The following is a 13932-nucleotide window of genomic DNA, read 5'->3' on the forward strand; positions in this document are numbered from 1 at the left end:
GTTTTATACAAAGGGTTAGTAAGTAAATTGCAGTGGTGCGAGTAAAATATATTTGACGAGTAAAGTGCATTTCATTTCACAGAGTCACAATGTAAATGTATGTGTGTTCAGTTGGCAGAAAGTTCTTGGCCTCTCGGTAGACAACATCATATGTTTTATTCTCCAAATATAATGAGTACTGTTTGTTATTGCCTTATACAAAGGGTTAGTAAGTAAATTGCAGTGGTAGGAGTTAAATGTATTAAGGAGGCTCGTAGGTATAGTATACCGGCGCCACATAAGGCTCTGAGTTAAATGTGTGTGTGTGTGTTAAGTAAAGGATAAGGTACGAGGTGAGGTCTTTGTGCCTGGATGTTGACCTGAGGGGGATCGGGGTGGAAATAAAGACCGAGGGCCGTCAGAACTGTTTCATGTATTATTGCATATAATCGGGGAGGGGGTACTAAGGCGACGAGCGGTTGGCAGCAAGGTGAACAATCTGGGATGATGTACGCTTACACATACGATTAAGAAGAGTGAGTGAGTATAGTTTTACGCCACTTTTAACAATATTCCAGCAATATCACGGCGGGGAACACCAGAAATGGGCTTCACACATTGCACCAATGTCGGGAATCGAACCCGGATCTTCGGCGTGACACTAGCGAACGCTTTAACCACTAGGCTACCCGACCGCCCCTATATCAAGAAGAAGACAAGGAGTACCGAGTAACAAATTAAACCCTCGTTGAATTCCTTAAACTGACTCATACCACAGGTATGAAGTCTTGGGAACTGACGACGCTTTAGAGGAAACGATACAAGTAAACCAATTTAATCTTTCTTATCTGTGTCGTGACTCTCGTAAGGGTTCTGAAATCTTGACACTATTGACGTCCACATTTATTCGTTCTGTCGCCGGGGTGCATGTATACATGGCCCTGAGGGTGTGGAAATTCCTTGCATGGATCAAGACACGATTTTCGACCCACGGTTACTTGCCAATCATTTATCTCCCTCTGATGTAAAACCTTTCAATATCAATGTAGTTTAAGGTGGAAACGTGATTACCGTTTTGTTTGTTTGATTTCTTGTATAACGCCGCATTCAGTAATATTGAAGCTATATGACGGCGGTTTTTAAATAATAGAGTCCGGGCCAGACATTCCAGTGACTGACATCATGAGCATCGATCTACACAATTTTGTATACGATGGCATGCAACCATGTCAGCGAGCCTGACCACCCGATCCTATGTTAATTAGTCGCTTCTTACAATAAACGTTGGTTGCTGAAGACCTTTTTTTCAAGGGTGACGTGATTAATACATTGTACATAAATCGTGTATTACCGTAAAATTCTCCCTCGGCAAACATCGACTTTGATCACCTTGTTTCAAGGGGAGGTAACCATTTCTTCGCGGGAAACGAAAACTGTCATCAATGGGAGACCAAACTAGTCATTTCCACAAAATAATACAAGCCGATATATCTATTCTTTACCCCAAAACAACAAAAATCTAAACATTTCATTTTGAATTATTTGAATGTATTACACAGGAAAGTGTTTTTCAGTGATCACAATGTATTCTTCTCTCATATTTTTCAAACATATTTCTTGCTCCATTTTGTGTCACATAATATTCGCAAAATTTAAAAAAGCTGACGTTTCAACTTATTGAATATATTAGGAGTTTATATAAAGATTTTTAAGTACATATTAGCCATGGCATAATTCAGTATGCTGACGTGGACGTTATTAACTTTGTATTTCTATCTATAGATTTATGCCCTGACCGCTGATCACATGATTGTGTGAGGTGAGGTGAAATGAGGTTTAACGTCGCGTCCAAGATTATTGCACTTATATAGCGACGTGCATGTACGTGTGTGTGTTTGTGTGGCTGCTTGTACTAGTCCGGACTGATGCCGATTGATAGTGCTAGCTCAATGAGATACCATGCCGCAGTTTAACATGAATATCCTACTCAGACACAGTATACTGACTCCGAGCCGACCAGTCCTTGTTTTAGCCCCTTAATGCCGAGCTCCAGACAGGGTAACAACAAGTATCATCTTTTAACGTCTTTTGGTATGACGCGGCCGGGGATCGAGCCCCGGACCTTCCGCTCTCCGGCCGGACGCTCTACCACTAGACCACGGAGGCGGCCCCATGATTCTGTGAATCAGATTATTCGCAAAGACAACCAGACGATCTTCTCCACCCGACCAGTTATGGCAAACGTTTTAAGCAATAAGTGAAAAATTTTGTAATAAATGTTTATTCACCGAGCCTGCTTGATTTCCTTGTTTTCAAACGCTATTAATCATTCTCTCTCTTTGAAATAACTATGACAGGTGCGCGTCTTCCTATGTTTGTAACGTAAATAGGCCTAGGTCCTGCCTCGAGAAACACTTGATACACATAGATATTGATATCCAGGTCAAAAGTCGTATTGTGTTATAGCTGATATCAACACTCAGTCATGTGGGCATGATAGTGCTGACACTATAGACGAAATATCCCTTATGAAATAGTCAACATTGCCGACAGAATGACCTCGAGGTACATGCATTTCCGTGCTTGCCTTTCTTGGCTATTCCTGATACTGAATAGATGCGGAACTAACGTCGGTGAGCGTGTTAATGATGCCTCGTATACATTTACCATTCTACATATGTGGCGATTGTAGATCACATCTGATTATCATATACACCACACAGCAATAAGTCTAGTGAGTGAGCATGATTTACTCTACACCGCTTTGAACAGTAATTGAGTCAGCGGCTGGAATACCGCTCTACATATAATCGCAAATTTGAAAATCTTTGATTGACAGTGACAAAAATGATGTCGAATGCAATTCCCTATGTTGATTTCTATCATATGCTCACGAATGTGTTCAGGTGAACAATTGACTTGCCTTCGCATGTGTTTGTTTGTGAACAGTATTTGAGTCAGCTGCTGGAATATCACTCTACGTAAATGCAAATTTGAAAACCTTTACGCATCAGTGACAAAAATGATGTCGGATGCAATTCCCTATTTTGATTTCTATCATATGCACACGAATGTTTTCAGGTGAACAATTGACTTGCCTTCGCATGTGTTTGTGACGGATGCTACCCGTGAGGCTGAGTACGATCAGCCTTTCGCTAACACCTGGTATCATCACTATTTGATAGTGATGTTATGTTACTACGCTTTACTTTGTCATTCAGTCCTACAAGATTACACTGACACGTCGTGATATATATGTCTGAGAATACACAGTTTAATACAGTTAAAACGACGTTCAAACCAGCTCACTCACTTACTCTTAATCTATACGTTGTGGCCCCCAGTACAATCGTTCGGATCAGTGTGTGTTATTGTTGTTTAACGCCGCACTTTGCAATGCTCCAGCTATATGACGCCGGTCTGTAAATAATCGAGTGTGCAGCAGACAATCTAGTGTCTTATTGTGAGCAACGATCTACGCCGTCGGGGTACGTTGACACCCCAACAACCAACCGACCTCACCACCCTCTTTAAACTAAACCCTCTTATAACCGGCATACGTTTTCAGGGAGCAATTCTAACCATGGATCCCCATGAGTTCCCAATATAGTCGCCTCTTACGCCTAGCAATGGTGTTTGGGACACATTCTATCCCGGATCCCAACAGTGGTAAGGAATTTCCGGACTAAGGAATCATGCATGTCTCAGGAGTAATGTCGACGTGTCATTGTCGGAAATAGGACTTTCCGGATTAACGAGATTTCGCTGTCTGTAAATGTTGATCCTGATTGCCATTGTCATTGCCATTGTTTAAAAAATATGCTTATATTTTCACAGCTGAAACGTGTTCAAATTATACCTGCGGGGGTATCCTTGATGCTTCAAACACGCCCCAGGATTTGATGTCGCCCGGATATCCTGTCGGTTATCCAAAGTAAGCAATCTTGAATATAATCGCTGGAAACAGGTTCCTCATTTTGTCATAAAATTTGTGAAGCATGTTCAACACGCGTCTGTGTGACTGTTTAAGCGCTAGCATCGTAGGTATGTGGGCTTATACGTTTTAACAAGGAAAGGCATCAGATGACAGACACCAGTACGGGTGTGCCTGTCATCACAGCACACCTAATTACACATCAGTTGAGGGTATCTGCCCGGAATCCGCAACCATAAATACCTCGTATTTTCTTGGCACACAGCTTGCAGTAGAGTGAGTGTAGTCCTGTTAAATTGAGCGTGATGTCAGTATGGATGATCAGCATCATTCTTTATTACCGTGTTATTGTGGCGACATTTCGGTATAGATTCCAATACCATTCGATTGGCTTTATCAATTGTGTGATCAGGTTGTTTCGATTGGGGTGTTCCTTGTGACTGATATGACTAAGACATTGTTTTTTTAAGGCGACTGAATCTCTGTCTCCTTATATATATAAATAATAATGCAACACAAAGATGCAAGAACACGCACATACATATGCAGGTGTGGATGGGGGATTACCACCTAACGAGGTCGTGATGGTACAGTCCGTTTTGTTCCAGTGACTGCACGTGTACCTGGAGCATCAGAGCACCTGCACAGAATGACATGATACGGATTGTGGTTCTGGATTCTATACTTGAGAATGAGATGGAATGCAAATATGACTCTGTCAAGGTATATGACGGTGAGAGCTAACTGTAGCGCTGTTAGAGTTATTATATTTAACATGCACCTCAAGGCACCTTTATGTACATAATTAATGTAGTAGTAGTCTGAAAAATTTAAGTTTTATAATTTATGTTCCGTCCAGCATTGCTTTTTTACACAAGTTATGCTGAAATCCGATTTTATACACTTTCAAAGAAAAGGGAAATTGAATAGGATTTGTGACTTTCCTTTTGGTATGGTGTAATTGATTAATCTGTAAAACCATGTAACGAGAAGTCCACATCATCATAGTTATCATCGCAACTACCTGTCTTTGCGTACAAGTAAAATGCTTTGAGGCTGCAGCATAGATTCCCAGCTGATTGTTAGCTGATATTGTACCACTTGGTGCCTTGAGATATAGGGGATATGTGGCTTGTTCTTGTAGGGTTCAACACCAGCACAAGACACATGAACACGTGGTGCGTGACGATGACTCCAACTATTCAGAGCAGGCTCAGTGCGATGACTCTTCACTTCACTACCAACGCTAACAGAACATATAATTGTGAGTGAGTTGGGTTTAACGCCGCTTTTAACAGTATTCCAGTTATATCGCGGCGTGTCAGCTTAATGTGGGAGGAAAGCCCAAAGTGATGCAGGTCTCAGACGTTTACCACTTCGGTGAAACCCACGAGCACGGGTATGGTGCTCACAAACCTAGAAACATAATCGGGGCGAACCGGGATTCGAACCCACAATCATAGGTTTCTGGCGTCCCCAAGGGACGCAACTCTGCACAGCGAATTGCGGCGCCTTAGACGACTGGGCCACCCGTGCCCCCACAGAACATATAAAGGATTCAAACTGCAATATTACGCAACGACAGGTACACGAACGAGATAATACTTTTATAGGTATAACTTTCATTGAATGTGTGTATAATCCTTACAATCACTCAATACATATCAGTTGCATGGTAGCTAGAACACTCAAAGTAGACATAATAGTTTGGTTTATCCAAGAACTATTTTCTTACTTCTAACATTATTATGAAGTATTATAGTTAATACTCAGTAGAACCACATATGATACCTACAGGCACATGACCCATATTTCCTACATTATTAATAAGTATTATTCTTAGTACAGTACTTCTCAGTACCACATATGATGTCCATAGGTAATTGACAATTTGTGCTGGAGAAGGCTAAGCTTACTGATTAAGTTATCAATATTAATATTTTCCGTGGTTAATAAGACCATTAATGAGGCCCTTTAGCATTGTATTACTTGTAAGGTGCTAGACATGACTTACCTACTCGCTCACATAATCATAGTGATTTCGAGTTAACGCGGTTTTGAAGTGTACTTCCTCTTTTGTACTGGATTCCAGTGCACCATAAAATACGAACAAAGAGCTATGTATTACTTGGCCAATCAAAACCCTGTCTCAAAAAGTCACCATAATCCGCAATGCAATTAAGTAGGGTCTTTCTTTATGTTCACAGAAAGTATTTGAGACGAATGGAATTTATACCATCTGGATTCTCAAAAACTCATAGGATTTTCTTGTCTTTTCAGTCTCAGAAAGTAACCAGATTAAACTCTGTTAAAAATATTAACTTAAAACTTTGTACACCACTATCCCAAACTACAAACTTGAAGAAAAGCTTCTTTCCTTCATCCATTGGGCTGTTGGACAAATGGTTAATTCCCTTCTACAGATTTTTCCACCTGAACTTGACACAAAGGAGACCAGTGAGACTGCTTCTTCTGTTTTCATTTTTGGTCCATGCATAACGATTCAGACTCGTCACATGACTGTATGTATGAAAAGGGATGACCTCAGCTCTCCAATAGTCAACTTTTCCTTTATGTCGAGCAATAGTCCTGCAGCTCCAGCCCTTGGTGTCTACATTTCATAACTTTTGAGGTACAATTGATCAAGCTCTTTTTCCAAGGTTTTAAAGAACTTCATACAACTATTGCTCAGCAGTTGTTTGGTCACGGTTATAACATTTTAGGCCTCAGTTAAGCTTTCATAAAGTTTTATGGAAGACATGTGGAGGACATTTCCAAATTTGATTCATCAGTGACAAAACTTATGTCCGATGCAATTCCCTATTTTGACTTGTGCCATATATTCCTGCTTTTTTCAAGTGAACGATTGCCTAGCCGGAAGTGGGACAGGATAAGCTTACTTTTTCGGTATCATCTCTATTTGATAGTGATTCATAAAAACATGCTCCTTATATAGATGGAATCGTTCAATCGACTCTGTTTCGGCAGACATTTCTTATGAATGTGGAAAGGGTTTTGTCGCTTTTATTTATATCACTGAGTAATGAGAGAGAAAGTCTCATGTCTTGTGAACCGTAGATGTTTACCACTTTGGAGGAAACCAAGAGCACGAGTACCACTGGTACTGACAAGCGAGTGATCTGGGATCTTGGATTCGAATCCACCACCTTTTGATCATGGTACGGCAAGATGACTGAACTATGCACAGCGACTTGCGACACCTTAGACATCCAGGACACCATTGTCCCCATATAACATTAATGTAGATCTCCTCAAAAGAGGCAAGTCAAAGGTGAATCGAATCTTCGACATTCATTCCTTTGCCTATGTCTGCCTAATAATAGGGAGTGGATGTACACTTTACATTTTATAGGGGATTACTTTAGTTACATTTCACGAACACCTGGTATCACAACTGTTTGATAGTCATTCATAAATAATACTTATGATATAGTCAGAATCGTACAATGGACTTTTAGTAGACACTTCTTATATGAAAAATGATTATGGAAAAATACATCGTTCACATATTTCATTCGGATTCGACAAGAACATTTAAAGGCTTCAAGATTCAGTATACCACAGAGGCTGACAAAAGTAGTGCACACAGTCTTACATATAACTTATTGTTGTTAATCATCTTATATATGTCACTATAAGAAATGTGTCATATGGAAAAGACATTACACGTGTATGAGCAGATGTACTCATAATAATTATATACAACATATTTTACTCAACAATTATTTCCTGACAACTATGTACATTTTATGTGATAACATTCTATTCTATTGTATAGAGATGAATCGGAAATCAATATAGCAGCTAACGAGTGGGATAAGTCTTAGTGGCATAAGTTTCAGTGAACGAGTGTGTTTTGACGCTTTTGACGTCATGTCATCCTCTTTTTGAAGGGAATCCTAACACGTGCAAGTCTCAGACATTTATATATTACCATTGTGGTGATGACTTGGTTGATGTATGTCATCGATCCTAAATACGTAGATCGATGCTCATGATGTCAATCACTGGATTGTCTTGTCCAGACTCGATTATTTACAGACCGCCGTCATATAGCTGGAATTTTGCTGAGTGCGGCGTTAAACAACAAGCAAACAAACCAATGTGGTGCAACCAACGAACACGGGTATGGTGATGACGAATGTAAACCTAGAAACACAATCAGGGCGAATCAGGGATTGGAACCAATGGCCACGACTATCGTCTCTTAGAAGAGAGGGCCAACCCTACCATCATGTCGAATAAAGATTATGTATACATTTTTACAAAATAAATATACACTCGACGTACTGTTGTTTCCAATGTTTACCCATCGTTCCGTCACCATCGAAATGTATTCTAGGTGTTGTGGTTTCCTTCACAATAGCCACACAGTTTTCGAAACAGCACACAAAACTTTCGAATTATGAATTATCTCTTGTCTATTATTGTGTCCAATTTTCGCTACCGACATTTTCTATGTACCTGTTTACTTAATGGTTTTTGACGGACTACTTAATTTTGCTTTTCTATTTAAACTTCAATCCATGTTCCCTGTTATTATGGTGATTATTGACAATAACAATTACACCAGTGCCTGGTTTTCCATTATATTACTCACAAAGCAGTCACTAAATATATAGTTGTCTTACCTTCGTCGCCTGTCATTATACATCAGGTGCGGTCGGGTAGCCTCGTGGTTAAAGCGTTCGCTCGTCACACCGAGGACCCGGGTTCGACTCCCGACATTGGTACAATAAGTGAAGCCCATTTCTGGTGTCCCCCGCCGTGATATGGCTGGAATATTGCTAAAAGCGACGTAAAATCAAACTCACTCACTCGCTCACATCATGTGATGTATTTCAGCATATCATGTATTTGAGTACATTATTAAACTTGTGGTAAAAGTGACTTGGTTAATTGCATGTCATTGTACCCCGACTGTGCAGATCGTTGTTCGTAATATCAGCAAATGATTTGTCTGGCAACGACTTAAATATTTACAGGCTGGCGTGATATGGCTGGAATATTGCGTAAAACATCACCCACCCACAGGTGGTTGACTTAATCTCTTCACGTTGGTTCATGTCACAAGGGGTCATATCGATGCGCAGATAACATGCACATGGGAAAGAAATTGTAGATGGTATTATCACTATTTGACAGTGATTCATAACCACCTGCTTATGATTCAGTCGGAATTGTACAATGAACCCTACCTTTAGCAGAGATTTATATGTGTTATATTTCTTAAATTGGAGATCCGTAATCTCTAAGACAATGGGAGTATAAAAGGAGAACACCATCTAGCAAACCAAATATCATGGTATTATTACAAACTGCTATTAAACGTTTATTAATATTGATAGACTATGGAATATGGTTTGTTAAAATTACGTAGGATATTTATATTTACGTTGAAAACTAATGACAGCTCATGCAGCTATTATTTTCTTGGTTTCAAGCCGGTCTGTAGATAATCGAGTCTGGACCAGATACACCAGTGATTCACATCATTAGGATCTATCCGCGCATTTAGGATACGATGACATGCATTCAACCATGTCACCAAACCTAAAAACCGTTTAATTAGTCGCCTCTTACGACAAGCATATATTGCTGAGGACCTTTTTTATTCCGAATCTCGACCGGTCCGGATGCAGATGTGTGATATCGTGGTAGACCTATGATTGCTGTAAGCGGCGGTTACCCACACGGAGTGGAATGCTGCTCATAATATCAACCACCAGTTTGCCTGGCTGACTATGACTATTATTTACAGGCCGCCTTCCGATCGCTGGAATGTTGCTGAGTGAGGCAAACATCCAACAAACAAATTATTAACAGGTCTTCGAAAGGAATTTAGAAGTGATACACATAAAACAAGAGAATTTATGGATGTCAACTTCTTTATTATGAGGCACACAACGTTTCGGCGTATATGCTTACTCCTTCACCTCAAAATGGGGTAAGCAGATACTCCGAAAAGTTGTATTCCTCATAATATAGACGTTGACATCAATAAATTTTCTTCCTTAAATTATTAACAGTTAAGGAATGTTTGTATTTCAGTTAATATACACTCTTCAAGGAAACGCACAGGTAGATATTTAGCAAATTAAATAGAGTCGATATATTTAATTTAATATCATAGATGCAAATATGAAATCTTGGAGCTCGATAGTCACATGTTGTCGTTGTACAAAGGCATTGAAAACTGTGCAGTGTCATGTCACATAAGGCAGCAAGGTTGCGCAGAACTCGTGTGAACGCCCTGGGCACCAATCACGGCTCTGCACCTCCTCGGCACTGACTCCATAAGTGTACGAATTCTGTCCTGCGGAATTCTACCTATCCTGCTTGTAACGCGTTGGCCAGTTGTGGGAGTATCTGTGGCGTTTTCTAACGTTGACGTACACGTCGAAGGAGTTCATCCCAGAGGTGTTCTGGAGATCTCGACGGCCAGGCCAAATCGTTGATGTTGGCATTATGAAGGTAGTATATCTTGATACGATATGTGTGCGTTTGAGCGTTGTCCCTCTGGCGGTCAGTGATTGGAAGAACGTGAGGTTAAAGAATTTGATTCATGTAGCGATTTGCTGTCAATTGTCCCTGAATCATAATCGAGTCATATCTCGTGGTGTAGGATATATCTTTACACCATGACACTACCGCCACCGAAATTGTCGAATTTACGTACACAATGTGGGGCAAAACACTAATTTCGACGACGATAACACGTTGCCTTCTATCTCGTCGGTGAAGAAGAAATCGTGATTCATCGCTAAATCACACTCGTCTCAAGTTTCTCAAATTCCATGACTGTAAGGTATGGCACCAACGCAAGCGTCGCTGTCGATGGATCTGTTGCAAAACAGGGACGATAACTGGTCTTCTGGGTCGGACTCCCGCCTCGCGAAGATGGTCTGGTCCGATATCCTATTCAGACCAGTCTCCGTAGCTGTGGCATTGCGATAACGTAAATGGAACAGTCGAATGTAGCGATCCGGTGCTGGGATGGTAACTCTTGGTCGGCCGGTTCTCGGTCGATCTGGAATTGAACTGTGTGTATCGGTCACAAAGGCGGCAAATGGTGCTGTGATGGACGTTGAAATGGCGTGCAACAGAAGATTGCGATACCCCTCTTTGGATATGTCCTATGGCGATGTTCGGATCGGCAGCGCTGAGTCTCGGCATTTTCGAATTTGAACAATAATGACAACTGAATGACAAATTATTGGCTTATGCTGTCCTTTTTATAGCCACTACATCGAGTTACGAATACCATAGCTTGCACGTGCATTTTGCTTTACTGTTTTCCACCATGACATTTTTGAACAAGTGTGAAAACAATGCCGTTTAAGTCATTGCAAATCGACAATGGCTGCGTTTTGACGCACCGTTTGTCCAGTGTGAGTGAGAGAGTGAGTTAAAATTTTACGTCACATCGGCAATATTTCAGCCATATTCACCGTTTGTCGAATATTAGAAATGGTTCATTAAGCACAAGTAACAACACGGTGAAATTTAAACTGGTATTTGATAACACCGTACCCAGACTGCTACTGACATCACTTCGGTAACGCCTATATCTATAACTTGTTATTTCATTTGGGACACGCGTGGCCACCCTTCTGAGGCGCAGCACATCGCTGTGGAGAGTCGCGGCCCATGGGCGTGCCAGATCCAATGATCGTGGGTTACAGTCCAAGGTTCATTGTAATTCATTGTTATTCTTGGTTTGCCAGCATCGTACTCGTGAAGGTGATATTCACCAAATGGTAAACGTCGAAGACCAGGCACTGATGTGCGTGGTGTGGCTGGTGTGCCTGCTCCAGACTCGATAAAAGGTTGTGGTTTAATAGCTGGAATATAGCTGACTGCGGAGTACAAACAACATACGCTAATTCACATGTGTATAGTAACCTATGTATAGTTTTACTACATTTTCTCACCTGTAACTTACCCTAAATTAGTCTACATCCATTAACAGCACAGCTAGTTTTTAAGGAGTATAAGGATATGAAATCGCGAACAAGTGATTAACTTAGCCTCAAGAAAAAGACTTTCACATCAGAGGCTTTGTTTCAAAATGGCAGACTGAAACTGTGGTAACCCCTTGGTCAGCAGGCATAAATCAATTCTAAATCTGGTCAAACTTTAGACAACATCGTTCATGTAATTATTTTAGAACCGAATGTTTTATCAGATAAAAACCAATACGTATTGGGGAAGATTTTGAAATATATTTTGAAAATCCGTAATTCCCAGAATCCCGTTGTTTATCCTCTAAACGTTACTGCTACAGATATCGTCTCGATAGGAGATTCGACGCATTTGAATACAAGAACAGTAACATGTGTGCACCTACAGCACTGGCTTCGAATACTAAGAGATAGCATTGGTATAAACAGGTGTATTGCATTATACCAGCACATACATACATACACGTACAGAGCTAACTTGTACAAAGGGATTTTAGCACTACGACTAACGTAAGTCTATGTGAGAGTATGGGAGTTGCGACCGCCGTAGGGCTATGTTCGCTTTGAGCAAGCGGACCCAGATACAATTCTATCTTGTTAGTACAAGTGAGCTGATTATAACCGGTGTTGGAAACCACCTTGAAAAGCTATTCCTGGCCAAGGTTAGTATATTATATGACGAGGGCATAAAGTAGGTGTTCTTTACCCTTTGAACGGTTGATATGTTGCAATCTGTATCGTGTATCAGTGGAGGCGTTCAAGCCATATACCCTGCTATCGTATGATAAACTTCAGCACGGCTGCATACTGCATCCACATCTTGACAAATATCGACATGGAGGCGGTCAACGTGTTGTTACTGTCCTCTGTGCTGTTTACACTCTCGCCACTTTCTGGGGCATTTGGTAAGTGATGAATGTTTTCAATATCACTTAATATATGAAACTTTACACTAATTCTATATCATTTACCATTATATTACCTGCTCGGATGGGGGAAAATATATCGTGACCTAAATACTAACAGTGATCAGGGCAAAATTGTTTGAATGGTTTGGATATGAAACAGCTTTATCCAGCAGTTTATAATCGTCACGGAGCTGTGCTCCAATGATCTGGGGTGTCATTAAACAAGAATAAAGTAATAATGAAGACGTGGACGAGATGCAAAGACAGCCAATTAAGTCCAGTGTGACCAATTAACACCTGATTTAGAAAAACGTACAACTTATGGATAACAACTTAGCGACGTTTCAATGTAGATTCTTACTTTCAACGTAATCAACAAGTATCACAGCCTTTCCACCCCCGGATACAGTGGTCATAACTTTCTTCACTTATCTTGAATTTCTTTGGTGCCGGAGAAGTGGAAAGGTGCCATTTCATGGTTTGACGTTTTGACTCGGGATCATGGTGGTGGACCCATGTTTTATCAACCGTTACTAATCTCTTTTTTTGAAATTGACGAAATCCCTCGCAATAAGCTCTAAATGGTTTTTGGAAATGTCAGTTCCCTTTTCCTTTGGATCAGAACTTAGAATTTTTGACACCCAACGAGCAGGTGCTTCATTCATCTGTAAATGCTCATGAATAATATTTTTAATGAATCCATGGCTTGGACCTGTGTCTTCCTCAATAGTTCAGCAATGGTAATATGTCTATCTGACAGTATAAGTTGTCCTATCTCCTTGGTTGAACCTTCATTGATGGAAGTTGAGGGATATCCAAACCTCGGGTCATCATCAGGACTTGTTCTCCGAGGCTTACACATAGTTGCCCAACGTTTAACAGTGGAATACCTTGGGCACATATCCTCATACACTTATGACATGCGGTTATGAATTTCTTGGGGAGTACTTTTCTCTAAAGTCAAATACTTGATGACTGCTCAGTACTCGTTCTTTTCCATTTCTGTGTCGATTTTTACCCTTATCACATTCAACTGGCTGTCACTTATATACAAACGGCCTAAACAGATAAATATTCTTGCAATGAAATACTCAAACAATTAACTTCATTGACATGTTCACTTTGT

This window comes from Haliotis cracherodii, unplaced genomic scaffold, assembly GCF_022045235.1.
Source record: "Haliotis cracherodii isolate W230 unplaced genomic scaffold, xgHalCrac1.p SCAF_1, whole genome shotgun sequence".
In the NCBI taxonomy this organism is placed as follows: domain Eukaryota; kingdom Metazoa; phylum Mollusca; class Gastropoda; order Lepetellida; family Haliotidae; genus Haliotis; species Haliotis cracherodii.